The sequence below is a fragment of the Leopardus geoffroyi genome, chromosome D1 (genome assembly GCF_018350155.1).
Source record: "Leopardus geoffroyi isolate Oge1 chromosome D1, O.geoffroyi_Oge1_pat1.0, whole genome shotgun sequence".
NCBI lineage: Eukaryota > Metazoa > Chordata > Mammalia > Carnivora > Felidae > Leopardus > Leopardus geoffroyi.
Window position 1 is genome coordinate 88,038,264 of NC_059329.1, and position 14,699 is coordinate 88,052,962.

Genomic DNA, 14,699 nt, shown 5'->3' on the forward strand with positions numbered 1-14,699 from the left:
ACATTTTTCCTGCCCCAGGTTCAAAAACTTAGATGCTGTGGAAATCTGTCTGTAGTGAGAAATCTGGACACCAGGGGGCAGCACGAGACCATAGCTTTGTCCGAGGATTGACCATGTCCTTCTAATCAGCTGGCTCCCCAGCCAAACTCAGGATCTCGGGTTCCCAATCATGTCTGCACATTAGAATCATCTGATGAACTTTTATAAAATCCTGGGGGCCCGGGCTCCATCTCAAGCCAGTTGCGTCTTATATCCCTGGGAGAGGGGCACAGGTGTTGATAGTCATTCAGTTTCTCCAGCGATTCTGATATGCAAAGAGAGTTGACACCCAGGAATGGAGAACACTGAATCCTGAAAACTGCAAAGGCTTTTAGGGATCACTTAGCCCAGCCCCACAGTTCCATTTCACAGCTGTAGAAACTGAAGCCCAAAGATAGAAACGATAGCCTTAAGGCTCATTGGAGGACAGAACCCAGTGTTCTGACATTTTGCCTGTTCTGTTTCCTCTGCAGCACATAGTCCTCCATGTTTTGGTGAGGCATGGGCAAGGCGGGCGGGGGCCACCAAGGAACGCTCTTTCCCTCCTTTGTGATCTCAGGGCTGTGTGGTCCCTGGTTCAAGGAGCTCCTGTTGATGGAAGCATTCAGGACAGAGCTATAGAAATCAACTGGAGAGTAACCCCAACTCTGTGTGGGCTGAGGTTCAAAGCTTACGTGCTCCCAGAAACCAGGGGATTGAGAGGGAGGGAGTGAGGGCAGCTACCGTCAAGGAGGACTTTCTGCAGGTGAGGCACGAGTAGAGGACTGGCTGGATGTCAGTGACCCATGGATGGTAGGGGCTACATTTCAAACCAGAGGTCCAGGACAAGTGATGGGCATTGCTGGGGCCAAATGAGCCCAGTATGAGTGAGGCAAAGGTGAGGCCTGCAGACCAGTGGGAGTTGACGCTATAAAACAGGAGGGAGGCACAGCTCACGGAGACAGCAACGTCCTGATAGAGGAACCAAGGAACCAAGGCTTTTCATGAAATGTTCTAGATTTCAATCTAGAAACGTGGATGAAACTGTTTGAGCCCAAGAGGGTCACAGGTGAGCTGAGCCTCAGAAAGATGCCACGGGGGGCTGGATGGATAGAGGCTTTAAGATGGACGCAGGGGTTCCCTTAGTATCATCCTTTTCCAGGCCCTCAGAACTTAGACAAGATGGGACTTTTGGAAGATGTTCTGGCAGTGTTTGCTGAATAGAATATAAATAGAAGAATGCCCTCAGTGATGGGCTGTGGCCGAGAACAGGAATGGCAGAGAAGATACAGAGTAAACAGAGAGTCATTTGGAGAGTCGCAGGGGTTCATGTCTAGGGGCTTTTCAGACAGTTATGGCAGTGTCAGAACTTGCATCACCCCAGGGGAGTAGAACAGTGGTGTTCAGGGTGAGGGGACCCCTGTCTCCCCTACTCTTTCTCTTCTAGTCAGGATATTCTTGGGGATCCCCAAAAACTCCACCTTGAGAAGTCTGTAGAAGTCCAGCATTAACCTTCCACCCCATCCTCGTACATCTTTAGAGCTTTATGATAGGAGGGCCCCTCTTTACCATGGTTTTCCATGATGTATCCAGCCCAGTTCTGCCCAGCCTGGCCTACCTGTCTTGGGGATTCTGGGTTGTTCAGGAATCATGTACATTGCACTTCTCTGCTTGTCAGATTTCTTGCCAATAAACCCTATTTTGTATTTATACCGTATGGCACTGGTGATATGCCCCCTTGTCCTTCTTCCATGACATCTGGTCACCACATAGGTACACACTTCATCTTTCCTGATGCTGGGTGTTTTGGGAAGAGACCTTGTTCAATTTGGCCTCCTTAGGGATAGGTGGGTACTATTTTGCTTCTCAGCCATCCATGTTTTTATATGGGGTTGGAGGTGGTGGGGAGGGGGGAGAAGAGGAATCAAATAATACTATCTTCTATTTGCAAAGCAATACAAACCTTTCAGGACATCATCCCTTTCACTGTTCACTGGAGCCTTCCAAAGTAAGCATTTCCTAAGGAAACTGCTACCCAGGATGACCCCATCTGCACTGTTCAGCCAATCCAGTGCAGGGTGTCTCTTTTTCTAAAGAAGTGCCCAGAGGGTAAGCTGTTTCCTCATGTTGTGACCTGGACAGCGTATGAGACAGGAACACCAAAACTATTAAATAGTTCCTTATTCCAATAATGGTTTTAATAATTATATAGGTTTAAGGCTTTACTGATGCCGACATCTTTGGAAACTCTGGCATGCTGTAAACAATCAGTTGTGCATTCATAGATTCCAGATTATTTCCCTTTGGTGTCTACTCTTCTATTAATTAGGGAGATTTGGCAGCTGTTGAAAAAATCACCTTCTCAAGATGGCATCATTGCCTACTCCTTCCTTAAGGAAGATTTGGTCCCCTGGTCTTCCAAATTACACATGTCTTCCACTTGGCTTGGGGCCCATTGCTGCCATCTTCATAGAAATGGGTACGGGCATCTGCCTGCGCTAGCCGGCAGTCGAGGGGTTTGGCGAGAAGTCTCAGTGGTTGACCTTGCCAAAGAAGACATCCAGATGGCTAACAGACACATGAAAAAATGCTCAACATCACTCATCATCAGGGAAATGCAAATCAAAACCACAGTGAGATACCACCTCACACCTGTCAGAATGGATAAAATTAACAACTCAGGCAACAACAGATGTTGGCGAGGATGTGGAGAAAGAGGACCTCTTTTGCATTGTTGGTGGGAATGCAAGCTGGTGCAGCCACTCTGGTAAACAGTATGGAGGTTCCCCAAAGAATTAAAGATAGAACTACCCTACAACCCCCAAATTGCACTAATAGGTATTTATCCAAAGGATACAGGTATGCTGTTTCGAAGAGGCACATGCACCCCAATGTTTATAGTAACATTATCGACAATAGCCAAAGTTTGGAAAGAGCCCAAAGGTCTATTGACTGATGAATGGATAAAGAAGATGTGGTATAGGGGCACCTGGGTGGCTCAGTCGGTTAAGCATCCAACTTCGGTTCAGGTCATGATCTCACCATCCATGAGTTCGAACCCCGTGTCAGGCTCTGTGCCAACAGTTCAGAGCCTGGAGCCTCTTTCAGATTCTTTGTCTCCCTCTCTCTCTGCCCCTTCCCTGCTCACACTGTCTCTCTCTCTCCCAAAAAAGAAAATAAAATAAAAACGTTAAAAAAAATGTTTAAAAGAGGTGATATATGTATGTATATATGTATGTATGTATGATATATATATGTATATATACATATGTATATATATACACACACATATGTATATACATACACACACACACACACACACACACCCCATTACTTACATACAAGGGAACATTACTCAGTGATCAAAAAGAATGAAATCTTGCCATTTGCAATGAGGTGGATGGAACTAGAGTGTATCATGCTAAATGAAATCAGTCAGAGAAAGACAAATATATGATTTCACTCATATGTGGAATGTAAGAAACAAAACAGATGAACAGATGATAAGGGAAGCAAAAATAATATAAAATCAGAGAGGGAGTTGGGGCACCTGGGTGGCTCAGTCGGTTAAGCGCCAGACTTCAGTTGGAGTCATGATCTCATGGTTTGTGGGCTTGAGCCCCTCATTGGGCTCTGTGCTGACAGCTCAGAGCCTGGACCCTACTTCAGTTTCTGTGTCTCCCTCCCCTGCTCATGCTCTCTCTCTCTCTCTCTCTCAAAAATAAATAAACATTAAAAAAGAAGAAAACAGAGAGGGAGACAAACCATAAGAGACTCTTAAATACAGAGAACAAACTGAGAGTTGCTGGAGGGGTATCGGGGTGGGGGATGGGTTAAATAGGCGATGGCATTAAGAAGGGTACTTGTTGGGATGAGCACTGGGTGTTGTAAGTGATGAGTCACTAAATTCTATTCCTGAAATCATTACTACACCATATGTTAACGAACTTAGATTTAAATGAAAAAAAAAAAAGAGTTTCAGCTGTTGAGGGATCTCCTTCCTTTTCCATTTCTCTTGCAAACAGCTAAAAATCTTTTATCTTCCTCTTATTATAAGATTTACTAAATGGGTCTGTGGAATCAAATAAATACACATATGGCCTCCAAGGGTGGGGGGTCAACCCAATGAAACTTATACAAAATTTTATATGCATGTGCATGCCTCACTGAGGGGAAATGATTAAGAACTTATGGCTGAGACTTGGCAACTGTTGAATAATCCTCAGGAAAGGCTGGCTCTCCTCCATAGTAATGGAAACAAGGTGAAGATGTCTGGCGTCTCCAACTTTATCTAACATTGTGCTAGAGAGCTCAGCTAGTGCAGAGAGGCATACAGACTGGAGAGGAAGGACCAAAACTTTTTTTGCAGATGATCATGTATATAGAGAATCCTAAGGAAACATAAAAAATCAGCTACATTATTAAGTGAATTTAGCTAAGTCAAACATACAGGGTCAATATACAAAAATCAATTCAACTTCTATACACTAGCAATGAACATGTAAAAATACCATTTATAATAGCACCTACAATATGATATATACTCAGGGAAATCTTTAATTGATTATATGGAAAACATGTACATGGAAAACTCTAAAAATGCGGAAAGAATATAAATGGAGATAAATACCAGGTTTATGGATGGGAGGCTCAATATTGTTAGATGGCATTTCTCCCCAAGTTGAGTTACACATTTGATACAATCCCTATCAAAATCCTAGCAGGCCTGGGGCTCCTGGGTGGCGCAGTCGGTTAAGCGTCCGACTTCAGCCAGGTCACGATCTCGCGGTCCGTGAGTTCGAGCCCCGCGTCAGGCTCTGGGCTGATGGCTCAGAGCCTGGAGCCTGTTTCCGATTCTGTGTCTCCCTCTCTCTCTGCCCCTCCCCCGTTCATGCTCTGTCTCTCTCTGTCCCAAAAATAAATAAACGTTGAAAAAAAAAAATTAAAAAAAAAATCCTAGCAGGCTTATTTTTATTTTGTTTTGTTTTTTTTTTTTTAGAAGTTGACAAGCTGAAACTTACAAATTCAAAGGTCATAGAATAGCCAAAAAAATTGTGGAAAAGAACAAAGCTGAGGGACATAATCTGCCCAATTTTAGGACTTACTGTAAATACATAGTAATCAAAGAGATTACTGTACACTTAAGTATAGAAAGAGAAATCAATAGAATCATCTAGAATTATATTGTATATATAATACATACATATCATACATGTAATACACACACAAAATTGATTTTCAGTTAAAATACCATTAAAATAAAATTAAAGTAATTTAATGGGGGAAATGGTGTTTTCAGCAGATACTGCTGGCAAAATGGTGTATCTTCTTGGAAAAGTAAGTGAATCTCAACTCTTAACTCACATCATACACAAAAGTTGACTCATGAGGAGTCACAGAACTAAATGTAAGGGTTAAAGCCATCAAGGTTCTAAAACATAGGAGAAAATACTGCAACTTTTGGGAAAGCAAAGATTCCTTGTGGAGGGATAAAAAGCATGAACTGTAAAAGTTGACAGTTGGACTTCATCAAAATTAAAAATTCCTGTTCTACCAAAAACACTAAGAAAATGAGAAGGCAAACTTAGGGGCTAGGAGAAAATATTTGCAATATACATATCTACATAAGACTCATACCCCAAATTTATAAAGTACTCACATAACTCAAAAAGGAGACAAACCAATTAAAAATGGGTGTGGTAAGGATTCTATGATGACCCCAATGACTGACCCATGCCCTTGTATAATTATCTCTCCTTGAGTATGAGTGGGATCTGTGAATATTATGGATGTCACTCCCATGATTAAGTTATATTATATGAAGGCATTTTGACGGATGTAATTAAAGCTAATCAAAGGAGAGATTCTCTCTGTCCCTCCCCCATTCATTCCTCTCTCTCTTCTCTGTCTTTCAAAAATAAAAATTTAAAATTTAAAAGGGGAGATAGATTATCCTGGGTGGGTCTGAGCTAATCAGGTGAAGCTTTAAGTGAGGTTCGAGAGGCAGCAGCAAATTTTTCCTGCTGGCCTTGAAGCAAAGCACCATGAGTTCTATAGCTGCAGGGAAATGAATTCTGCCAACAAACACGTGTGCTTGGAAGGAGACCTGGGCCCCAGGTGGGACCCCAGCACTGCCCAACACCTTCCCTGCAGCCCTTAAGACCGGAACAGAAGACTCAGCTCAGCTGTACCTGACCCACAGAAACTGTGAGACGATAAATGTGCTTTATTTTTCTAGTTTTATCTGACATATTTGTGGTGATATGTAGAAGGCTAATACAGTAGGCAAGTGAGCATACTCTTCACAAAAGATGTGTGAATAGCCAGCAGTTACATGAAAAGGTGGTCCACATCAGTAATTGTCAGAGAAAAGCACATTGCAAACAAAATGGACATACCTCTACACACACACATACACACACACACAAACACACGAGTGGCTAAATTTTGGGGAACCCCCGCCCTCCTCCCCGGCAGTACTAAGTGTAGCATCTGGAACTTTCATGGACTGCTTTGGGAATGTCAAATGGTACAACCATTGCAGAAAACAGTTTGGAAGTTTCTAATAAAACTAAATATACATTATCATATGGCCAGGCTATTTCACTTGATATTTACTCAAGAGAAGTGACAACATGTTTCCATGCAAAGACTTACACGTGAATGTTCACTGCACTTTTTATTCATAATAGCCAAAAAGTGGAAACAGCCCAATTGCACATCAACAGGCGAACACATGAACAAATTGTACTGTCTCTACAAGGGAATAGTGCTCAGCAAGGGGATACTTTTTGGGGCGTGCTGATAGCAATCTTCTAGAACTTGACGGTGGTGGCGGTGGTTACACGGGTATATATATTTGTCAAAATTCACCTAACTTCACACTTAACAGTGGGTGCATTTTATCTCCAAATTATAATACCTCAATAGAGTAGATTTTGAAATGTTGACTCTCCCAGCATGATTTTATTTGCTTGAAAATGATCCCCCATAGAGGGAACAACTAATGGTGCAGGTGGATGGAGGTCAATTCCAGGAGGGATGTCCTTGACCAGGAAGTAGGGTAGGGTCCAGTGTTTAAGTGGAATTGCTGGCTACTGATAAAATCGGGGTAGTTCTCTGTTTTCTGGCTTAAATGGGAAGCAGTGTGGCAGCTGAGAGGGAGGGAAGGTGGGGCATTGGAGGTATGGGGAGCAACGAAAGGGTATAGAAGAAATTTCAGAGAGAAAATGGACCTCAGGCCTGCCTGCCACCCCCACGCCCACCCCATTCACCTTGAGACTCCGTTCCCACATTCCTCTTCCCCATCATTGCCATATTTGAACCACTTGAAAGAGTGGAATTTCTGCTTGGAATCTTAAATTCGTTACCATCATTATGGAAACTCCAGGCCAGGCGGCCAGAATGACGCTTTGTGGGAGGGGGCCGGGAGTCTGCAGGGCGTGCTCCCCACCCCCCCCCTCCTCCTGCACAGTGCTCACAGCATCCAGAGAGCTCTGGGGCTCTGGGGAAGCAGCCTGGGGGTGGTGCTGGGGAAGCCCGAGAGAGAGACTTCCGGGAACGGAGTGATGAGGAGTGGCCACGGGCAAGTGCAAGCATCCCCCCAAGACTAGAACTAAGAGACCGAAACTAAGAGGCAGGAAATCAGGCTCACAGGAACAGGACAGGAGGTCAAGGTGCCAGGGCCTGGGACCTAACAGGGAAGTCTTGGTGCCAAGGCATGGCTCTCCCCCTGCTCCTTCTAGGCCTTTCTTCCTGGCACCTTCAACAATGACTCTACAGAGGGGGCCCACTCTAACCTGGGTACTATTTCCTAGCTCTCAGAAACACAATTCAGGGCATAGTCCTTCTGCACATCTCTGCTTCTCTACCCACCCCCACCCAGGCCTACCAGCTCCTGCACTAGAACCTTCCTGCCGACCCGCCTGTGTGGCCTAGGGCCACCGAGCCTATGGGGAGCCAGGAAATCTGACAGGTCCACTTCCAGCAAAACCCCCAGCCTAGTCTCCCTGTTAGAAGAATGCCAACTCCGGCCATTTGAACTGACTCCCCCACTGAGGGGACTTTATGGACTTCTGCCACTTCTTCAGTTGTGATTGCTATTGTGTCTTACCCATAAGGGACTCCTCTTTGGGAGTCACATCATCTGCATGGCCAGGTGTCTGTAGACACGCAACCTGCCAGAGTCAACTCTGAGATTTGTGGTTTTAAAAGACAGTATTGGCCACTAAAGAAGGTCACCTCAACTTCCAGCCCAAGAAGGAAATGCCTGTTTCCAGCAGCCAGACAGTTACAAAGCTAGAATTATGATTAGAAACAGAATGCTTTTAAATAATTTTTTGCAATATGTTTCTTAAAGCTCCCTAAGTAATTACTGGCTCAAAGAGGCCTGTGAACCAAAGACACTGTGGCCCTGGGGCAGGGGCAGACTAGAGCCTAGTCAGACTCTCTCTGCTCTGTGACCCATGACAGAGTTGGGCCAGAGCCCTGAGGCTCTGAGAGGTTATCTTGCCCCAAAGACACATTTCTCCTTGGTTCCTGGTGCTCTTCAGGCAGAGGTGGTACGTGAGGCCCAGTGTGTTCTGGGAGATGCTGGGGTTTCAGTGAATCTCCCCACGTGTCAGTTCAGCCCTCCCAGGTGAGACGCAGCCAGGCGAGAGCCTGCCTATACAGTTCTGATTTTCTCCCCTGTGAGGACACAGACAGACTGGTTCCGTCATGGTTCCCACATGCCTGAACATTCGGAGAAAAATGCAGTATTAACGGAACCTCTATTCAAAAACACCTTCTCTCCCGAGAGCATATTACATATGTTAATTGGGGTCAATAGTAGCTATTGCCAAACCGTGGGGAATCTGCTTGTTTTGTGGATCTCTGGACAGGGCAGAGGAGGGGGCAGTGCAGGTAAAGGCCCAGCCCTTCGCTTACTCAGGGTGGGAGGGAGCCACGGTTCTGGAGCACAGCCCCTGCCTCAGTCTCCCACTGTCAACCACGGAGGACGCCAAGGCCTTGGCTGCTCCCAGAAGGTGTGAGGTCAGAGAAGAAGAAGGTATGAAATAGTCATTCAGAAGAGTGGGCTAGACAGCACCCCCAGCCATGCCTACTTGAGGTTAAAGATCATAAGCTCCATCATCAGGGTGGGGAGGCTTTCCTCAGCTGCCCCCAGCTATGTTCCAGTAGGCAGGAGTCAGCTAGGAGGTGACCTTGACCAGGGGGCGGGTTGCCACTTGCCAGATAGTCCCAGGGAAGGGAACAACCATGGAACATCAGCTGGAAGTCAAAAGACAAAAGGATGTGTTGCGATCGGATTCCATCACACACAAGCTGGGTGATCTTAGGGGAAAAAAAATCACTCAACTTCTCCGATCTGCTCTTTTCTCGTTCACAAAACCGGTATCAAAGCACCCCTTCCACGAGGTTGTGTGCGTGAAGTGATGTGCTCTGTGGGCAAGTGTTCCCCGTCTGGAAGGAGCCCTGGATGGGGTGGGTATTGCTCAGGGGTATGACGGGTGTGTGAAGGGCGGTTTGTGGTCACAGGTATTGACTGAGCAGCCCCCAGGCAGCACCGGCTGGGGTGCGAAAGCTGAGCCAAGCACCTGGACATGAGCATCTCCTCCTCCTGGACATGAGCATCTCAGATGTCCTCACAAACAATCCCTCTCTTGCTGAGCTTGGCTGCTGCCCTGTGGGGATCCTCTAGGTAGCTTCCCGCTCTTCTAGTTGAAGGACCAGTGGTCAGAACCTGGCTTTGTTGCCCCTCAGGGGGATGAAGTCTCTCCCAGGAGACTCCTTACACCCCCACACAAGGGCTGCCCAAACCTCTCAGCCCCAGGCGCAGCCGTCTGCTGGCTGCACTATCATTTCTGCAGCATATACTTCTCTGTCCATGCCTTTGGAATTCGGGGTGGAGGCTGTGGCCTGTCCTTTGCATGGGGCCAGCCAAACCTCAGTGTCCTGTCCATTTTCTCCTCTGCGCCTAAGCCGCAGGGTCCTGTGGACAAAATCGGTCAAAGATCATCCTCTCCTGCCCAGGTGGAGTGTTGGTCTCCAACCCCAGCGCAGCCCTCGGTGCCGACTGGGGTTTCCTCCCAAGTGTCTCTGCTCAATTCTCGCTCCTGGCCTGTAGAACAGCCGTATCAACCTGTCTCCCTTTCCCTCAGACCTTCGGCCCCTGCCCCTTGCCCTCTCCTGCCCAGGGTGGATCCTGGCACTCGACACTCTACTCTGAACTTCTCAGCAACACCTGTCCATTCCTGTTCCCTCCCTTCTTTGGGGATCCACCACCCCTGCTCAACTGGCTCCTTCCCACCCAGGTCTAAATTAGCTCACATCTCGTCCATCTTCAAGAACAAAGCCGAACCTTGACCTCATTTCTCCCAGGCTGAGCCGTCTTCCTATTCCCACACACTGTACCCCAGACTTGGGGCTTCATTTTAGTGCTGACAGCTCCCCAGCCATCACCTCCTTTCCAGAGCCCTTGTAAAGCACCGCTCCCCAACTGTGGCTCCTGCTGGACATGACCACACAGATGTCCCACATGTGCATCAAAACCCAGCTTCAAAATTGAACTCTCCCCCCCACCCCTGCCCCTCACACAAACCCCATCCCTCCCCGCAACATGACCCTCACACTGAGGTGTAAGACATGGTCCTCACAATTGCCGAGACTCCTGGGTCCTTCCCTGGATGACTGCTTCAGCGTGCCGCTCTGCTTCCTGACACGGCCGGGTCATCTGTCCCCTGCAAGACCACCACAGTCTCCTGGTTTCCTGCCTTCAGTCATGCGTGCACTCAATTCACATCCCAAAGAGGAAGTAGAGGCAGCTTTCAAGATAAATTCCATCATGGCTGTCCCTGCTCAAGACATTAATGGCCCCATTAACCTCATTAAAATAAAGTGCAAGGTGCTGCTGGTCCCCTAAGCTTCTCCCCACACCCACATACTCCAGCGGCTGTGAACTTCGGTTTCTGCGATGTGTTGTCTCTCCTCCAACATTTGCTGAAGCTGATGCCCCAGTCTACAGCCTCTCACCTACCTCACCCCTCCCCACGCCCTTCCTTAGGCTCTTAGCTGAGAACTCATGTCAGCACTGCGGCCTCTGCCAAGGTGCCCACAGTACCCTGCACTTCACCAATGACAGCATCATCCCCCGTCGGCCCCCCTGACAGATGAGCTGCCTGGGTGAAGACAGAATGTGTTGTTTTGTTAAATCTTGACCTTCCAGTAAATTCTAACAATCTGTAAAAAGCCTACGCAGATGGGGATGTAGATGGACAGACTGCAGGCTACTCTGACACCCAGCTGGCTTTCTCTCCCCATAGGCCTCCCCCCTCCCCGCCCTGCTGAGCCCTTGCCTAAACGCTGAGGGTTCCAGTTGGGTGTGTCCTACCAGCTCACCAATGTCTCGGGGCTGATCTGCCTGTCCCCCACACAGAGCAAGCACAGCACCACCTTTGACTCTTCTGGTCAATCAATTCCCTCTCTTCCTTTTTCCAAAACTAAGCTCCGTCAGCTGTGACCCTGATTTCAGCCCTTCCCACACCCTGAGGGGCCTTTCTCCATCAGTGACACCCCACAGCCTCTTCTGTACCTCCTAACCTGAAGACAAGTCCTATGTCCCTGCTCAGTGCTACATGACCCTCTCATGCCACCAGGCTGCAGCCCCACACACCTGGCTCCCTCCCCTCATGCTCAGCGGCTCCTCCAACATCTTCAATCTCCTTGCTCTCCTGGGGGCTCCTGAAGGGCAATGTGGGCACGTGGGCTGTAGGGCTGCATAGACATGCTTTCACATCTCATCTCCACATCTCTCTTGCTCTGTGACCCTGTGCCACTCACTTCCGATCTATGAGCCTACTTCCTCATCTGTAAACTTGAGCTGATTAACGGTTCCTCATATGTTGCTGCATGAAAATTAATGCAATAACACACGCAGGTGCTCAACAGATGTTCCTTGTTGGGGTCCTGACCCAATTCTCCTTAAAGCCTTCTACCCCCAGAACTTCAGTGATTTTACACCACCTTAGGGCTGCCTGCCATCGACTGAACCCTTACTATGTAACTTCACCAGTACACGTAGCTTTCACCGTAGGTACCCATTTAACAGATGGAGGTGTTAAAGCAAAGAGAAGACAACAGAGACCCAAGAAGACACAACCAACCAGGGGCAGAATCAGTATTCAAATCCAAGCTGTCTGGCTCCAGACCCCTTGCTTAAACCCCTCTGCCGTTCTGTGTCCAGTTCTCCAGGTGGTCTCGGCTGGGTCCTGGATGTCTCATTCCTCCTTGATCAATGCCCCCTTTCCCTGATTCATTTACTCACAAAGCTTTGCATCTCAGTCCCATCCTATCCCCCCACCTCTGAGCTTGCGGGACACCTCCTCTGGATGGCCCGCCTTCATCTCAGGATCAGAGAGTCCCAGACTTACTTTCAACCCCCTCCTCTGGCATCCAGTGACCTGATTTTGCAGCTTTATTGGCAAATTCCTTTCACTCAGCCTTGCAGCCTAGTTTCTTGTGAGTGTGCCTGCCTCCTTCATGGGGCCGTGAGCTCCCAGAAGGCAGAAGCCTGTCCTCATGGTGCCTCTCTCTGCCTCAAATACAGTGAAGGCAGATGAAACTCTCTCTCAGATCATATCCTACCCTGATTTCCCTCTCTCTCTGCAGGGAACTATTCTTTATTCTTTCTTCCCACCTCTGAAATTTTTCCCTTGCCTCTGTCTCCCACATCTCTCTGCCCTGGTCAGGACTGCCTTCCAACTGTCTCAGATTCTCCATGGCCTTCTCATTCCAACCGCCCAACTGTCATCCAGCAACAGGCCTTCACCACCCCACCCCGCCTTTACCATGGTGCCCCTGCCGTTCCCTTTTTTTAATGTTGCCTCTAATAACCTAAAACATGGTAATGGTTTTAAAAACAAACAAACAAACAAACACACGTGCCCTGGATATAGCTGTGGGTCACCAGTTTACTACCAGCAGGCTACAGGTGGTTGGCTGGAGGTGGGAGGAGAAAGGTCTTGATAAAAAGGAGTGTTATGTTAGCCTCCAAGATGGCCCCCACAATCACCACCTTCTGGTATCTATGCCTCTGTGTAGTTTCCTTCCACACTGTCTCAAGGTTGGTCTGTGTGACTGGAGAATATGGCAGAAGTGATGGTATGTCACTTTCGAAGTTGGGTTACAAAAGCCGTTGGGGCTCCCTTCTCTCTCTTGTTGCTCGCTCCCTCATCTCATCTCATCTCATAACTTGCTCTGGACGAAGTAAGGACACTCAGACAACCCATGAGGCAAGGAAATGAGGCCTTCTGCCAAAAGCCACATTCTGTGAGTGATCCATTCTGTGAGTGATCCATCTTGGAAGCAAATCCTCCAGCCCCAGTCAAGCCTCCAGATGACTGCAGCACTGCTTGACTGCAGCCTCATGAGGCGCTCTGAGCCAGAATGACTCCCTAGGTTGCTCTCAGCTTTTGGCTCTCAGAAACTGTGTGAGATAATCAATGTTATTGTAAGCTCCTGGGTCTGGGGGCCATTTGTTACACAGCAGTAGATAACTAATACAGGAAATGAGATCCATTCATTCACTTCATCATTTAACATATTACTTTTGAGCTGCTACTACAGGTCAGGTACTATTCTGAGTACTGGGAATACAACAGTGAACAAAGTAGACAGAAGTCTTTACTATCACAGAGGTTTTACTCTGGTCAGGGGAGGGAGATAGCAAGGGGGAAGAGAGATATGCCCAATGTGATAAACACTATGGAGAAAAACCAGTGTAAGGATGGAATGAAGGGTATATATAGGCAGGATATTGATATTTTATACAGGTTGGTCAAGGGAGTCCTCTCTAAACAAGTGCTCTCTGAGCAGAGACCTTAAGATGAGAAAACAGATATACAAGGAAGAGCACACAAGTCAAAGGGAACAGTAGATATGATGGCTCAGTACCCACTCACTTCTTACCATTCCTTTACTCATCCTCAGGACAGGCTACCTCATGTCTGGCCTAAATTGCTACATCAGCCTCTCAAGTACCTCCAGCTTGTGCTTTACCCTACTGTGGTCTCTTCTCAACAAACCTGCCAAAGTGATCATACTAAAGCCTAAGTGAGAACAAGTCACTGCTCTATTTAAACTCTATAAGGATTCTTCATTTCATTCAGAATAAAAACTGAAATCTACAAGGTACCTGGGTGGCTTTGTTGATTAAGCGTCCAACTCTTGATCTTAGCTCAGGTCTTGATCTCAGGGTAATGGGTTCAAGCCCCACATTGGGCTACAATGCTGGGTATGGAGCCTACAAGACAAGACAAAATAAAAAAACCTGAAGTCTTCATCATGGCCTACAAGGGTCTACACACTCTGGCCCCTCGTTGACATTTTGGCCCCTTCTCCTCCTAGTCCCTCAGTCCCTCAGGTATTCCACTCCAGCCACAATGGTCTCTTTGCTGTCCCTACAACTTGCCAGCAAACTCCTGTCTTAGGGCCTTTGCTCTGGAGTCCCTTCTGCCTGGAATATTCTACTCTCTCCCTCACTTCTTTTAGTCTTTGTTCAGATATCATCATCTCAGCAAGGCCTACCTTGAGCATATTATTGAATTCTGCAACCTGTCCCCTCCACGTCCAGGCCTGCTTTTTCTTTTTTCCTTCACACTTACCCCTTCTAATATTAAGTGATT

At 47.3% G+C, this 14,699-nt stretch overlaps 1 long non-coding RNA gene across 1 annotated transcript; it reads right to left on the reverse strand.

The window, feature by feature from the left end:
* Positions 1 to 6,682: 6,682 nt before the first annotated feature.
* Positions 6,683 to 13,366, reverse strand: LOC123601563. Its single transcript, XR_006714159.1, has 3 exons — positions 12,447 to 13,366; positions 10,674 to 10,871; positions 6,683 to 10,009 (listed from the first exon to the last, which is right to left on the reverse strand). It is a non-coding gene; the product is annotated as an uncharacterized LOC123601563 (long non-coding RNA).
* Positions 13,367 to 14,699: the final 1,333 nt, after the last annotated feature.